At 35.3% G+C, this 12318-nt stretch overlaps 1 protein-coding gene and 1 non-coding gene across 2 annotated transcripts in view; both read left to right on the forward strand.

Moving 5' to 3' along the window:
- Window positions 1–12318, forward strand: part of LOC106668935 (protein C-ets-1) — a 231794-nt gene that overhangs the window by 30245 nt on the left and 189231 nt on the right. The gene's annotated exons all lie outside the window — the stretch shown is intronic.
- On the forward strand, window positions 7274–7346 carry Trnav-aac. The gene has a single exon. It is a non-coding gene; the product is annotated as a tRNA-Val (tRNA).

Raw genomic sequence — 12318 nt, forward strand, 5'->3', positions numbered from 1 at the left:
GGAAATGGTATACAACATGGGCCCAAGAATGGTCCCTTGTCCGGAGGCCGGCACCTCACCCTGAAGCAGCTGTCAATTAAGGCTAAATTAATTCAGCTGGTCAATTAAAAAATGTATTTTTTTAAATTTTCGTTTATTCCTTCTCTCATTTCTACAGCCTATAATTTTTTCTCTATGTAAACGAATTTTTAATCGAAAAGTTAGGCTTTTCACGCTAGTTCCTTCAAAGAACATTCCTTCTTCGCAATTTTCCCATTTTTCCCCTTGTATGTTTTTAATATTGTGGCACTCTAAATTGCACCTAATTGTTATAAATAAGGAAATATTTATTGGAATGCATAGGCTTGGCCAGAAAATCCTAATTTGAAAAGAAATATTCGAAATATGTAATTACTTGCCCAATAAAGGCTCTTTTGGTGTGGTTAGTGTTACAAGTCAGTCTATTTAATTGACATTTTTAATTAGAACATGCCAGCATTGTTTAAAATTAATTAATAGGTTTCATATTGGCTGTAGTTAACTGTCCATGTGTCCAAATGTAGATAGTTTTGGTTTTAGGACTGTTAACGTAAGGCCCCGTGAGGTGTCCCCAGATGTTTTTTCACTCCGATTCCTCGGTTCCAGTCGCTAAACAAGGCCATAGACAAATTTTAAAAATATCCCGCCCCTCGTTCAACTCATTGCAACGGGCGCGTTGGGGAAAGGAGATCCGTTTTAGAAAATTTTTATTTCGGTGCACCGCCACGCCAACTAGGTCGAACATCATGAGAAACTTATGTTTCACACGAGTCTCGGGTCATTAGGCCGCCCGTACTGTCTTAGAAGGACCGGGAGTCTTCGACAACCGATTACAACGGCTTGCTCGTTCTACTCAAATCCTCATACAGTTTGTTCCCCTTCGTTATATATTTCAGCATAATTCTTTGTCGGCGCAAAAGGTTCAATACAATAGCCAGTTAATATCAATCGAAAGGCTTTGCTGATAGCACTTGTCAGATAATTTGAGTATTCACACCAAAAATAACTAAAATACGGAGGTTTCAAGCAAACGTTGTATGTTGCTAAATGGGTTGTCCTATTAAGATAGTACAAATAAGTTAAATAATTTTTTTTAATAGTAAATTTATGTACTTTCTTTACATGAAATATATACATTTCAAATTGTTTTTAACGGTATAAAATCGCGGGCAAAACACTAACACTACGGCCAGTATTGTACCCGGAGGACATGCATTATGCCGCACTCAGTCTGTTATCTGGTTAAGTCGAGGTTCTTGGGATGGGAAGTAGTGGAGAGGGCTTGAGCATTAGGGTTAGGATGGGTGGAAAGAATGGAGTGAAACTTGAGGAAGCGGGAACGGACCAATTCTTTGACGAGGGGAATGCTCAGGTCATTGTGGTAGTGAGGTTGGAGACATAGTAAGGTGTTTAGAGAATTCTTCTGAGGACTTTTTAGTGGAATGCCTCGATACGTTGGATGTTATATGGCTTGTGGTACCCTACAGGATTTCGGTCCTTTAAATCTTTGTAGTTGTCCAAATCGTCTATTTATTGCTTGTCGCTTGAGTCTGATGTGAGGATCCCAAGTCAGTCCACTGTCAAGTATTGCGGTAAGTATTTTACTTGTGTAGATGTCGATGGTTTTTTTATTGTTAACGTAAAGAAGTGGGCAAGTCTGTTTGTTTAAAGTGAATTAGGGAGCATTTGTCATCGTTCAGTTTCATCTTCCACGTTATGCACCATGCTTCAATGACCTCAAAACGCTCCTGGATATTGGAGATGTTTTATATATGTACAGTTTCTATCTATCTATATATTTTGTTATTATCAGTGAAAAGTCAATATTTTGGCTAATTCAGAAAATATCACTGATCTATTTATCTCCACGATTTGTTAGGCCCGATACGTTCTTTTGTTGTTATGTCCAAACGCAGTGATTTTAGGCTTTTGGTAAATAGATAGGAAAAGCCCGGCCTGCCTGCATTTTTGTTTTACAAAGTCGGGAGAAATCAGATCCACACTTTCTGTTAAATCCTTTTTGAGTTGTAATCAAATTAGTAAAAGCGTCAATTTACTACGCCAACGCTACTATTTTAATAGTATGCCAAGGGCCTTTTTACACTTCTGCATTGAAATATCTATTTTCCTTGTAAGTAACCATTGAGTTTTCTTAAAACCTTTTTTTTAGGCTTTTATTTTAGATCTTCCTCTTCAGTTTGGTCATTTCTGATCATTTGTTGCTGTTTTTTTTCTGCCCAATGCGATCACGTTTACAAATGTGTCTACCTTGTACTCAGCAGGAATCTCTTTAAATGTTCAAAGAACGTTTATTTGTTGAAATAATTTTACAGATTATTTTGAAAATTTGGAATATCAGACTTTCTCATGTCACTACCTCTCATGCATGATTCCTTACAAATTAAATTCGATAATTTAACTTTTTTTATTGTTTTATTTGCACCTTATGCATATTTGCACATGTTACAAAATGTGATCATAGACGTTTTTTACACATTCACAGCACTAAAACTATATGAGAAACCAGCCAATGCTGGCACTCAGTGCGAGGGGGCCAACGAGGCACGAGGCCAAAGTAATGGCCAAAAAGAAAGTTCAGGTAATTGAGGATAGCGACGTTAGCGTGGTAAGGGGTCGCGATTGATGTTGGATGGCTTTGTCTGCCATCCGTAGTTCTGGCTAATCCTCCTATAAGGCTAGTTGACGGTCAACACGGATTTCGGTCCTAGAAATCTTCGTAGTTAAACATGTCTCCTGTTAAGTTGTTATCTCTTAAGACTTCCAAGTTGGTCAATTCTTCTGTTAAGTTGTTCCCTGTTAAGTCTCGTGTGGTGATTCCACGCAGGCTGCTGTCTAGGTATAGTCCTATGTATTTGACTTGAATGAAAATTTGCTAGCTCATTGTTGATGTAGTGTTGTGTACGGCAAGAGTGGTTTTTGTGAACACACACTGAGTACGGTTTTCTTCATCCAGTCTTACATACTTACTCTTCGTTCTTAGATGTTGGAGGTAGCAGTTATTTATCCTTCCTATAAACATGCACTCAACCGAAACGAACTCTCCTCGTACCGCTCTTCTCAGTACAACAAATACCTTTAAACCCTTACCAAACACAAAAAAAAGTTTACCTAATGGGTCCTGGGTCAGAAGCGACAATAAGTCAAACGTATTTGCAACCAATTTAGAATCCCCTTTACTCCTCATCATGACACAAATGACGTGCCTCACGTATACCGTGGAATGCATAACATTAATTTACCACTTTCTCTTTATCGCCCTCCCAATCCTTTTCATCCCTCTAAAGTAAAATACCACATTCACAAATCCCCAAGCAGAAAATCCCCGTGACACGATCTAATTACCTCCACCATACTTCGAAACCTCCCACAGCCACAAAAGGCCATAGTTTTCTTAACCATAATATATAATGCCATCCTATAAACCACTCACTATCCTCTCTTATGGAAAAACTCTGTCGTTATTCTCATTCCTAAAGCTCGCAAACCTCCCAACCACATATCCTCTTACAGAGCTATCATCCTTCGTCCATTAATCTCTAAAATTCTTGAAAGACTATTAAAACGCTTAATATAATACGCTATCCTAGATCATGATGATCATTCCTTCCCACTAATTTGGCTTCCGTTCACATCATTCCACGATATAACAAGACTTCAGAATTGTCGACACTTTCTCCTCTACTCTAGAGAATAAAAAGGATTGCTTGGGTACTTCCTAGATGTAGCACAGGCTTTTGATAGGATCTGGCACCAGGGCATGCTTTATAAACTTTATAACTTCCTACCCACTCCTTATTCCTGAAACCCTACTTAAAGGGGAGAATAGACGGTCAGCTTGGTTGTCAACTTGCATTGTTGAAGTCGATGTTGTACGTCTGTGGGCACGTTGATGGTCGATATTTATGTTGACAACAAGGTTGAGGTAGAATCAAAACGGTTTGATATTTCGTGGGCGGAGCCTGATGTTGGAGGTCTAGATAGATGCGTCTGTGGAGAAGTTGACAAAGATCAGTTTTCAGAAATATGGTTTTGGAGTTGTGCCGACCTCTATTGGTTTCAGTTCTGATCTGTGTGTTGCCGTTTAACTACTTGGTGTTTGATTTTAATAGTTAAATTTCTGGTTGTAGTTACGACTAGTATACTGATGATGATACTGAATTTTGGGTTGAATTTTTTGACAAATTGAAAGAATTTGAAGAATTGAAAGAAGAAGAGTTGTGGCACGTCAAATCAGAAGATTTTAAGGGTCGGTTAAAAAATACGTGGCCAACTTAATTTATACACCGATTTTGCCAAGGTACTACTTCTACACCATTAAAATACGTAGAAGATTTTGGACCTTTTCCGTTAATGTGCCTCCGCCCCACTCGACCCGACCAACATTTGTGCCGGGTTTCTTTTTCATTGGGTGTAGGATTTCTCGAAAGAATTGGTTGAAGTTCGTATAGGTATAATTAAAAACTGCAACGAAGTACTTTTTTTCAAATAATAAAATAAAAAGTAACAACAGAACTATCTAATTATACCTAAATCACTCTACTCGTCGCATGAACATGATCACACTGATATTTTCAACTTGGTTGGCAACATCTCGTTTTGGCGAAATAGACCAATTTGGTTGACAACAAGGTCCTGTGTGGGGCCCTTAACGAGACTGCTGCTTAAGAGTGAGATGCGGCAACGGAAGTTAGACAGATACAAGTCCCACGAGGGAGCATTCTCGGTCCCATCCTTTATATTATTTATACTGCTGACCCATACACCGTCATCACCACCACGGACGATACAGCAATTTTGCCTTCACCTCGAATCGTATACAAGTTACCTCCAACTTACAAGAACACCTTGAACTTACCTAAGACTGGTGCAAAAAGTGGAAGACAAGACTGAATAAAGAAAAATGTACTCAATGTACGTTCACATTGAGAAAAGTCATGCCTTGCGTTTTACATAAACAACAAAGAGATACCGACTTCCATTCAAGTTAAATACTTAGGGCTGTATATAGACGGCAGAGTGAGATGGAATCCCCCTGCAAGACGTAAGGGACAACAACTCAACAGAAGACTTGGATAATTGGATAACTACGAAGACTTCTAGGTCCAAAATCTGCCTTGACCGCCAAATCTAAACTAACCTTATTCACGACCGCGACCACTTTGGACATGTGGAATCGAACTGTGGGGTTCTGCCACGCCTTCCAATATCCAGCGCATCCAATCCTTCCAATCAAAAGTACTCAGGCAAATCGTCAAAGCTCCTTACCACGTCACTAACCTCACTATCCACAACCTTTTTTCAACGAATTGATCCGTTCCCGATTCTAAAAGTTTCACACCGACCTCTCGATCCATCCTACTGTCCGGGCCCTAATTCTACACACTGAGTGCCAGCATTTGCTAGTTTCTCATGGCATGTCTCCTCCGGGCGCATCTCTGGCATTAGTGTTAGTGTTGCGACCATGTGAAAAAAAGTTTTGTAATCACATTTGTATATGTACGAACGTGTATAGGGTAAAAATAAAATAATAATAATTTTTCACTTGGACATTTCTTCACGGAATTTATATCAACAATTTACTTAAACTAAAACTTTCTGTTAAAATATTGGGATTTACTGATGATACAGTTTTACTTTTTTTTTTTAGCAAGAATTATGATGTAACAAAAAGCATTAACGATGAAATGATACTAGTTAAAAAATGGTTATTTTTTACTTTTAAATACACTTAAAACTAAAATCATTAAATTTAGTCTCTCAAATCAAACCAGCTTAATGAAAATTTATTACATTCTTGTGTAAATACATTTAACTGTATTTGCCCGATTAGCCCTTTTCTAAACAAGTTAACTATTTGCGAATAATTGTTTGATAATAAATTTAACGGTAAAAAAGTTTAGAAAATTATTTTATAAATTTTAAGAAATATTCTTCAGCCAGATTTAAAGAGGTCTGTTTATTTTGTATTAGCACAATCCTTGATAGCATATGGGATCCTATTTTGGGGAGGTACCACAAAATCTAGAATTTTTCCAATAATTATTGCTCAAAATTTTATAATAAAAATATTACTAAATAAACTCAGAGAATACATCACAAAACAAATCTTCATTGATTTTAATGTGTTAAAAGTCAAACAATTACTTTTGATGTATTCATGTCTTCTATTTTTCAACATAAACTTTGGCCTATTCTGGACTTTAATTACAATGTAAGATCAAATGCGTTAATAACATTTATGGTTCCTAAAGTAAACAGTTCCACGCTTTATAACAATGCATGTAATGTAGCATTAAGATTTATACATCAAAACAAAATTGATAGAAATTCGTTTTCCTCTTATGATAAATTTAAATTAAAAAATATATAATTAAATAAGAGATCATTTTATAAGTAATAAATTAATAAAATAATTATTTAAAAAATTATATAAATGGCAATAGTCAAATAAATTGAATGTATGCTGCTACTACTAATTTGTATTATTATGTTTTTTGTTTATTTTTGTAAAGCATAATACTATTTGTGAGCTCACAACTCCTACTCTCACGGACAAGTTAAACTTACTGGTTATTATTTAATTTTTTTCTCAGAATAATGTATTCAATGTACAACAAATAAATTTATTTTTGCCTTTGTAACGACCAACACGTTCACACCAGCCCGCTGACCTTAGGAGGTACTCGCACTATTTGCTCTTTGTGTAATCGTTTCGGCTAAATAAGTGCTTTTTATTTAAACTCTAAAAGATAAGCCAGTCCTAATGAATTAAAGTACTTTTTTTGTGGTGTTTTATAAAGTAAGGTGGCGACCAATGAGGAATTCGATTTTTTTAAATAAATACATTAGAAATACATTGCAAAAGGCATCAAATATCACAAATTTATAGAATATATCCAATAAATGCAGGCAAAATAAGAATAATCTTGTTTTAATCTCGACGTTTTAAAAGCAGTTGTTCTGTCATAATAAAGGCATCAAATGGGCTGCCTAGTCGACGTATTCGATTCCTTGTCCTATCGTGTAAGATCTCCGTGAGAAAATATTCCATCGCGACTACTTGAATTTCATGCTCGACTTGGGCCATTTTCACGGCCTGTGCATGGAATCTAATTTCTACATAACTGTCATAGAGGTGGAACTTCTGGTTTGCTAATCCCGCAACCCGTCACGGCCGTTCGGTGAACAAATTGGTCAATTGTATTCTGACGGGGAAAGTTCTCCAGGACGACCGGTTTCCGTGGTGTAGCGGTTATCACATCTGCCTAACACGCAGAAGGTCCCCAGTTCGATCCTGGGCGGAAACAATCATTTTTCCATGAAATATGATTAATATTACTTAATAATGCATGAAAGTAGCACAAATATTTTTTATGCTTTATTTTCCAAAACCTTTTTATTTTAAATTCTTTCTAATAATACGTAATACAAAGAGGGGTTCAAACTACGCCATAAAAGAAGCAATAGGTTTATTACTGAACCTATCAATGAAAGTTAATTAACATATTGGGTTATCTTTATTTAAGTAATACATTCAAATTTAATTCAAGTTAGTGAAATTGCCCATAAAATGTTTCTCTTCCAAATGGCATTAGTTTGAAGAACCAAAAGCTTTTTATATAACTATTATCTATGGTAGACAAAAATCCTTTAAATTCAAAATTAACTCGCATATACTGGTTAGATGCAAAATTTAAGTTTTACAGCTTGGCAAAACATTTGTCGATAAATTTGTGAATTTTTTTGTATGTATGTAGTCAGCCGGAATATCTGTAAATCAAAAGAAGATCAGTAAACCTTGAATTGTTGAAATCTCGCTTTTACCTCATCACAGCTGGCCTAGGTTAATACTCGGGCCCTACTGAAAAAACGAGCTTTTTTAACCGAGTAAACTAGACAAACTAGTTTTAATTTATCGTAGGATTGCAGTAACGCTGCTTTAATACTTGGGCCCTACTAAGAAAACGAACTACTTTAATCGAATGAAATAGACAAACTAGTCGTAATTTATCATAGAAACAATGTAACGATGTATTTATCAAATATATTTACATTTGGTATAATTTAATTGATAATGTTATAAAAATCATCGAACTGTTGGAAAATGTCATTTTTTGACTCAACTCGCTACTGGCTTAAAGGTTGAAAATATTTGTTTAATTTGCCAAAAAAAGGTACTTTTCGGTGGCGTGCAGGTGGGGTTGAGGGCCCGGGTCGCATAGACTTAAGAAAGACGACGAGGGTGGATCCATTCCTTTTTCGAGTCTCATATGGCCCCAGAGGCGTCAGGTGGCGTAGAAGTGGGGGTGGGAAACTTACCATGGCCCATGGGCTGTCACTCTTTTCCAACAGAATCCCTCTCGAAACACCGTGGATGTCGAACAGCTGTTGCAAGTAAAAACGATCTTCTTTAATATCTCGAGTTCTCACAATCCGGGTGATATGCCGGCTATCGGACCAGGCGTGATTGTTAAAATATCATTTGGATATTTTTTCAATTTCCAACCTTTTTTTACGATTGACAGTTTAACCGTTAGCATATGTTGGTCGTTTTTAACCATCAAAAACTTCAAATAATAAATGTGTGTACGTAGATTAAAACTTTCAAGTCCAGGGTTCCATGCCCCCTCTTTATTTTCAATGGTTTTGATTTATTCAGCAGCACGATGCGTCTTGTGTCTACTTGCCATGTTATTCTTACAAAGAATTCAGCCTGATGTGTTTATTAATATCATATTTAATAAATGTCTCAGGACTACTCATTATTACACAGAGAAAGGGTTAAAAATTCAACTGTGTGTATATCGTAACATCCAAAACGTCGGTACATTTGTCCTTTTTCGCACATTTCGACAACATTCCGTTTCATAGTAACAACATACTTTATCACTTAGAGCGTTGAATTATCGTAGATAAATGGACGAGGAGGACGTTGATGAGAAGAGAGTCGCTTTCACCCAACAGCCCAAGGACGGGCTCAGTAAAAAGTCAAATAATCACAATTAATAACTATCTTGCTCATAATCTACATCCCGTGAGGAATAAAAACACTTTTATTGTCAGTTTCACATAATTAATGAACGTTAAAATGAAATATCTTTAATTGAGAGTTCGTCACGATGATATGATGATGGTATTTCCTGTGTTAAGACGGCAAAAAAGATGTTTTGTATTGGATAAAGTGGCGGTACTGGCACAAACTTGGTTCGAAACGAAAAGAAAAAAATTTGTCTACTGTGCACATAAAAAATATATATATTAAATCTTTCTAAAATAAACAATCAGATTTTGGATATGTAGGTCGTTGTCGATCATTTTGGTCTGCCAGCCCTTACTCTTTTGGCCTGTAATTAAACAGACTGATAGTCTTTTGTGTTCTTAAGATGGCGAAAAGCCAAAACTCCTCTGAACAGGAGGGGCAAATTGTCTAAAACGACCAACTATCACACCGCAGACTCCATGAGGAAATTTTAAATATTACCAAAATGCAGATTTCCATCGCGAAACTGATATCAGGGGGGAGCCAGGGAAACAAATAGCCCACTCGAGCTTTTATTTAAGCAAAAGAAAAATTGGCCATTAACAAATCAAATTAAACTTTTTTCAAAGCAAACAGAATTTTATCAAGCCGAATTGTATTTGAAAAAATTGAGCTTTTTCCAAATCAATTTAAACTTTTTTCGAAACAAATTGAACTAATAAAGTGCTTTTTTAAAGTATGTATGTACACTGTTTTTCAATCAATTTGAACTTTTGGATGAACTTTTTTCCATATCGAACTTCCTTTTTTCGGCAAATTGTCTTCTTTATTTTTCAATCAAATTAAATTTTTTTCAAATCAAATTTAACTTTTATCAAGCCAAATTGAACTTTTCTTTTAAAAAATCGGCTTTCTCTAAATCAATTTAAACTTTCGTTCAAACCGAACAGAACTGTCATGAAGTCAAATTGAACTTGACAAAAAGCAACTTTTTCCAAATCAATTACACACCTTTTTTCAAACTAAATTGAACAAACATTTTTTTAAAAATCTTATTGACCCTTTTTTTACACCAAGGTGAACTTTTGATAAAAACGTTTTTACAAATCAAATTGAACATTGTTTTTCAATAAAATTAAACTTTTCAGTAGAATTGATCCTTGTTTTATCAAAATGAACTGTTTTCCCAATCAAACTTACTTTTTCTCAAACAAAACTTTTGAAGTCAAATGGAATTTTTGTTTTCCAATAAATGCAAACTTTTTCAAACCACATAGACTTTTATCAAGTCGTATTGACCCTTTCATTAAAAACCAAATTAAACCTTTTACTAATGAAGTTACATTTTATTTAAACCAAATAACATTTTATCGCGCTGAATTGAACTAAAACAAAAATGTATTGTTTCCAAATCAATTTAAACTTTTTTCAAACCAAATAGAAGTTTTTAATCGTTTTTTCAAGTCAAATTGATTTTGTTTTTTAACTTTTCAAACCAAAATCTAATTTTTTCCCCAAATCATACTGAACTGTTTTCTTCAGTTTTCTTAAAAACTTTTTTCAAGACAAATTGAATTGTTTTTTTAATAAAATTAAACTTTTTTCAAGTCAAACTGAACTATTTCAAACCTAATTGAACTAATATTTGTTTTATGTACCTACTGGTTGTAATCAAACTAAAAAAAATTCAAGTCGAATTGAATTCCAGACAAATTAAATTAAATGCAAATCATAATAAACAATTCTAACGAAAATCGAAATTTTTCCAAAACAATTTAAACTTTTTTCAAACCATTGCACAAATTGAATTTGTTTCAGTCCAAATTAAACTTTTCACGTTTGAAAAAAATGAACCCTCCCCCCTAATCAATTGTTTAAATCGAACTGAACTTAAAAGATATTAAAGTTTTTCTTAAAAACGTTTTTTAGCCAGATTGAACTTTGTTCAAGTCAAATTGAACTTTTGCCCAGTCAAATTAAACTTTTCAAATCAAATCGGACTTTTTTTAACAAACATTTTTCAAGTTTGTACTGTGTGTTATTCAATGAAATTGCACTTTTTTAATCTTGGAACTTCTGGTTTGCAATATTCCCTTTATAGGTTGGGTGCATTGATAGAATGGGGAACAACTAGCAAAGAGTTGACAGTAGATAAAATTTTAGGCGTTTTTATTTGACAGTTCTCATCGAGTTGGTGGTGTTGGTTGGTCAGGTAGGTGATAGATAGGTAAAATGCTTTATTTACATTATAACATATTCAAAATTTATTTAAACCAATTATATGCATATAAATAGACCATGGCCACAGCAGGCGTTTTTCCAATTTGTAAACTAGAAAATTGCTATCATTATTTTTGTTGTAATTGTTAGTTTATTACTGTATAAGTTTAGTTTGTATCTAAGTATGAGTTCATTATTATATGAGATTATTTATGGACGAAATAATTCTTGAATTTGAGTGTACGAGCGAAGTCCTGATGGTTAAGGATGTCCACCCCCTCTTCATTACCCCGCTACCTCTTCCCAAGGCACTCCTGGAAAGTGCAAGGTGTCTTCCGGGACATTAAGGTTGCTCAAGGCGCAAGTATATATGCTGTCTCCACGGCTGGTAGTTCAAGTTCAAGAGATTCCATACACATATTTTTAAACTTTTCATATAGTTATGTATCAATTTCTAAATTCATGCGTACAACATTTATCACGTTATTCCGAGACGAGGTCATGATGCCATCCTTCATTTTCCCATTTATCGCCCTCCCTAAGTTTATGCTACTGGATGATTTCAGTGTTTTTTTATTAATCTCTATACTATGAAGTCTTCATAACAGCCTCGGTCAGAAATCGCTTTAATCTCCTTGGTACATGATTTAAAAATTTTCTTATATAGTCCAGGAGCAAAAAACGCCCACAGCCGTTTGACTGTATGTGGTCCAGTATGGTTTTTAGGCGAAGAAGAGTATTTTTAAATTAATTCTGGTGAATGAAGAATACATTTACCCATGGACTGAGTGGTGGAATGATCTTGGTCCGTCTATTCTCGCGTAGTAAAGTGACCAGTGTCGATCAGTCCACGAAGATAATTCTTCTCATCTATCCATTTGTGAGCTCGTCGCCCAGCAAATTAAAGGGTGATTTCTTGGAGCAGTGTAGAAAAGGGCAGGTAGTCCGGTTTTATTATTTGCTTGGGAAAGTGGCCCCTCTGCAGGTTTTGGGCGAGGGAGTCACTTACCTGTTGAAACTCCGACTCGGGTTACTTCGATGGTGGACGACAAAGCACTACCCACCTGTTGCCCGTCTTG

The sequence above is a fragment of the Cimex lectularius genome, unplaced genomic scaffold, assembly GCF_000648675.2.
Source record: "Cimex lectularius strain Harlan isolate CLEC.00 unplaced genomic scaffold, Clec_2.1 scaffold29, whole genome shotgun sequence".
Taxonomy (NCBI): domain Eukaryota; kingdom Metazoa; phylum Arthropoda; class Insecta; order Hemiptera; family Cimicidae; genus Cimex; species Cimex lectularius.